At 35.5% G+C, this 5,087-nt stretch overlaps 1 long non-coding RNA gene across 1 annotated transcript; it reads left to right on the plus strand.

Annotated features, from left to right (window-relative positions):
- Nucleotides 1–3,353: 3,353 nt before the first annotated feature.
- On the plus strand, nt 3,354–4,413 carry LOC136071419 (uncharacterized). The gene is made up of 2 exons (XR_010632725.1): nt 3,354–4,072; nt 4,188–4,413. It is a non-coding gene; the product is annotated as an uncharacterized LOC136071419 (long non-coding RNA).
- The last annotated feature ends 674 nt before the right edge of the window (nt 4,414–5,087 follow it).

Below are 5,087 nucleotides of genomic sequence, written 5' to 3' on the forward strand. Positions count from 1 at the left end.
CCAGTGGAGGGAAATTTTGGCGCAATTTTAATTAAGCTATAGTGACGAAATATTTCGTCACTAAAAGTTGAAATTTTTAGTGACGAAATATTTCGTCACTGTAGGTATTGCTGTAATAGTATTAGTGACGAAAATCATTTCGTCACTATAAGAAAGAATTAGTGACGAAAACTATTCGTCACTAAAAATAACAATGGTTTTGCACTTAAATGTTTTTAGTGACGAAATCATAATTCGTCACTAAAAGTATGCTACAGTGACGAAAGTTGAATTTCGTCGCTAAAAATCTGAACAAAATATGGTCTCTTTAGTGACGAAAATAAAATTCGTCGCTAAAAGTGTAACAAATTCTGGGTCTTCTGTGACGAAACAAAAATTCGTCACTAAAAGTGGTTTTTAGCGACGAAAACATTTCGTCGCTAAAGACCACTTTTAGTGACGAAACTGATATTTCGTCACTAAAAACCACTATAAATACTCCAAACCAAAATTTACGCTCACCCACTCAGCAGAACAAAAAAACTCACCCACTCAAATTTTCAGTCAAAAACCCATAGAAACCCAAAAAAAAAAAAAAAGAGAAACCCAGCCTACCGTCGCCGATGAAGAGGAAGCGTCGCCGATAAGCAGCTATCGTCGTCGATATCAAAGCCGTCGCAAACCGTCACCGAGAGCCATCACAAACAGTCACCGAAGCCGTCGCAAACTGTCGCGAATCGTCGCCGAAGCTGAAGCCATTCGTCGCGAACCGTCGCCAAGAACCGTTGCAAATCATCGACGAAGCGAAGAACCGTCGCCAAGAACTGTCACCGACGCCAAAGCCAACCGTCGACGAAGCCATTCGCGAACGGTGACGATCTGTGAGCAGCTACCGTCGCCGATAAGCCACTCGAACGACGACGCTTCGAATGGCGACGCTTTGGCTTCTTCGAACGGCGACGCTTCGCCTTCCTCGAACCGCGACGCTTTGCCTTCCTCGAACCGGCGACGCTTCGCCGTCCTTTGCATCGGCGACGCTTTGAAGTGTCATTTCAGCTCCCATCGTCGTCGATTCTCGTCGTTGCCAATCTCGATCCATTCGTCGCCGATTCTCGACGGTTTTGAAGTGTTATTTCAGCCCATTCGTCGCCGATTCGGACCATTGTCTTCACTGCTCGCAACGACCAAGGTTTATTGATCATTTTCTGTAGTTTACTTTTTCTAAATTAATGGGTCTTTGTGTTTGGATGATTAGAGAGTTTGTGTTGAATTTTTTATGAATTTGGTGTTTTGGGTGATGGGTTTTGCTTTGTTTGGGAAAATTGATTCTGGGTTTTTTTTTTTTTTTTTGGGTGTTGATGGGTTTTGGGAAATGGGAAGATATTGGTAGTTTTTGGGTATTGGATTTTGGGGGTTCTATTGAATGACTATTGGGGTTTGGTTATGTATACGTATGTTTCTGAAAGTGTTCTTTGGTTGTTTTGGTGGTGTTTGTGGTGTCTTTGGTTGCTATTGTAGGTTGGAGAAAGGGAAGGAATTCATGTTTTGGGATTGGTGCAACTCTAGCTGTAAACTGGAATTTAAAGTAACTGTGTATTGCTGTGTAGAAATTACAAATAATGCATCTGTAGTGTGTTTGGTTGGGAAAAATTGGGAAAGCTATTACCATGCTGGTGCTGTGTTTATAATTCTTTTGGGGTCTGACGTTGATGCAACTATGGAGTTTGCAAAAATGGGTGCTTATTAGACTTTTGTGTTTATGTACTGTGCATTGATGCCTTTGTGTTTGATCACTCTGACTAACTGTGCTCTTTCTCACATTTGATGGAGCTTGTCTATAACTGCATCCATTTTCTGCAATTGGGTTGCTTCTTGTTTTTATGTATTTGGTCCTTGGATTCAATTAACGGGAATATTGTTTTTATGTCAATATATATATAATAGTTGTGCAAATATGTAAGATATTGGGTTCATGTGCTTATTGTGTTTTTTTGGGTTTGGACTAATTTCCATGTGTGTAAACTGTGAGATGAGTTTCCATGTTTGGCTTTTTACTTTTCAGGTAACAAATAAAATGAGTATAGGAAGCAGCGTTGCAGCTGAGAGATTTGGCTGAGCTTTGTTACGGACTTTGGCGTATTGGTATTAAAAGCAATTTTTACTGTTTTTGTTTTTATGTTTTGGAAGTTTTGTCATATTCACCATGTGAATTGTCCGTTGTGGTGTGAATGGTGATTTTTACTTTACCACTTATGGTGATCTAGACTAGGTTTGGGATCATGAAAATTGGCAGTATTTAATGAAATATCTTAGGACTTGCATCCTTTGATATCTCTTACAATTCTTTTCTTTTTCCTCTTTTACCATTCTTAAGATGCTATTATGACATAATACCATATTGGTCTAGGAACATTGAATCGTTGGCTATTTTATAAACAAATGTTAGATTAGAATGAGATTTTCAATGATATGACAGAATTCAATTTTAGTTGAATGATTACGCAAAAAAATTTCAGCTACCTCTTCTTAAGTATGTTAATTCTCGTTTTATTATAAACTAACTCTCAATCTTTATCCAAAAGCACAGTGATAGTAGAGAAATACAGTAGCTTGCATGGTGAATATTACTTTATTCGATTTCAATACTTATAAACACTTTATACTTGTGATTTGTGATTGGTTTTGTGGTGGGTTGTTGTGTTGGAGCAAGCGGGTGGCTTGCATGGTGTTATAAGGTGGTTTAAATACATATTGGGAGTGTTTTTCAATTCTTGCAAATGTGAATGAGTATTGTTGATTAGATATGTTGAATATTACTTTATTCGATTTCAATACTTATAAACACTCTATACTTGCGATGTTTGTGATTGGTTTTGTGGTGGGTTGTTGTATTGGAGCAAGCGGGTGGCTTGCATGGTGTTATAAGGTGGTTTACATTTATATTGGAAGTATTTTTAGTTTCTTGCAAATGTGAATGAAACTTATTAATTAGATGTGATGAATATTACTTTATTCGATTTCAATACTTATAAACACTTTATACTTGTGATGTTTGTGATTGGTTTTGTGGTGGGTTGTTGTGTTGGAGCAAGCGGGTGGCTTGCATGGTGTTATAAGGTGGTTTAAATACATATTGGGAGTGTTTTTCAATTCTTGCAAATGTGAATGAGTATTGTTGATTAGATATGTTGAATATTACTTTATTCGATTTCAATACTTATAAACACTCTATACTTGCGATGTTTGTGATTGGTTTTGTGGTGGGTTGTTGTATTGGAGCAAGCGAGTGGCTTGCATGGTGTTATAAGGTGGTTTACATTTATATTGGAAGTATTTTTAGTTTCTTGCAAATGTGAATGAAACTTTTTAATTAGATGTGATGAATATTACTTTATTCGATTTCAATACTTATAAACACTTTATACTTGTGATGTTTGTGATTGGTTTTGTGGTGGGTTGTTGTGTTGGAGCAAGCGGGTGGCTTGCATGGTGTTATAAGGTGGTTTAAATATATATTGGGAGTGTATATTTGTATGTGCAATGTATATTTATTTAAGTATTAATATAGACTTGTACATTCATGAATGTGATAGAACTTTATCTAAGTAGCTTATAAACTTAGATGTCATAATACATTATGTATGCGTTGTTCTTATTTTACTAAAGTAGAATTCATCTTATCATTGTAGTCAAACATGGATAAAAGTTGGATGACAATAGGTAAGACACCCGATGGCAGATTAAGTCATCCATATATTGAAGGGGTCAATGCATTTATTGATTCTACAAGAGTGGTTTTAGACTTGAGTGGTAATATTCCATGCCCGTGTATTCATTGTGTGAATTGCTATCGACAATCTCCTCAAACTGTGCGTATCTCATCGGTTAGAAAATGAGATACTTGAGCTCAAAGAGGCAAGAGTTAGGGACGAAGAGGAGCGAGCTAAGGAGCAAGAGGCGCGAGCTAAGGAGCAAGAGGCACGAGCTAAGCAAGATGAGATCCAAAAGAATATTCTTAATTTTTGAGGAGCAAGGGTTATGATGACGGTTTTAACTATGGGGGTGGTTCATCTTCAAGTTAAATCACTTATAGGTAACACTTCATTTTTTATGTATCATTTGAAACTAATTGTTAGAAATTTTTTTATAACATAGTTAATGTTTTTACTTTATGATTTTAATGTAATAGTATTTTTATATTTGTGCAGATTTCTTATTGGTGGCTTTAGGAGATTACTTTTGGCATTGTTTGAAGATATATGAGGACATCTTTTGGCTCTAGGGGGTTTTAATTATATTATGCTACATTTCTTGTATTGTTATAAAACATTTTAAGTTATTGTATGTGTTGCAAACAATTATTGTATGGAAGGAGTTTGAATTTGATACTTGTTTTAATTTTAACTTGTGGAATGTATGGATCGATTTTTTATAAATGTGTTGTTGAAATAATTGTGTTAATCAAATTTGAGGTTTGAATAATGTAATGATAGATTACAGGTTAGTATCAACGTCATGAAAATAATAAAAACAGAAAATATGTTTTAGTGACGAATTTTTTCTTCACAAATATGGCAACAAAAAATTGTTTTAGTGACGAATTATTTCGTCACTAAATACAGTGGAATTTTATAAGAAATGGTTTTAGTGACGAACATTTTCGTCACTATATGTGCATGGATTTTTTTAAAAATAGTTTTAGTGACGAATATTTTCGTCACTATATGTATCCGAAAATAGTTTTAGTGACGAAATGTTTCGTCACTAAATATGATTTAATAAACTGAAATGGTTTTAGTGACGAAATATTTTCGTCACTAAACACTGTTTTTAGCGAGGAAAACATTTAGCGACAAAACGTTTTCGTCGCTAAAAGTTTTTTTTTTATTACCAAATTGGACTTTTAGTGACGAAATTTTTCGTCGCTAAAAGTCGCCAGGACTTTTAGTGACGGGGCTACAGCGACGAAACGAATTTCGTCACTAAAAGTCCAATTTCGTCACTAAAGGTTCTTAGTGACGAAAAACTGGATTTTTAGTGACGAAAATTTTCGTCACTAAAAATACATTTTCTTGTAGTGGCTATTGGGCCTTAATCCAAGTTCCAAC

The sequence above is a fragment of the Quercus suber genome, unplaced genomic scaffold (genome assembly GCF_002906115.3).
Source record: "Quercus suber isolate HL8 unplaced genomic scaffold, Cork oak 2.0 scaffold_310, whole genome shotgun sequence".
Classification (NCBI taxonomy): domain Eukaryota; kingdom Viridiplantae; phylum Streptophyta; class Magnoliopsida; order Fagales; family Fagaceae; genus Quercus; species Quercus suber.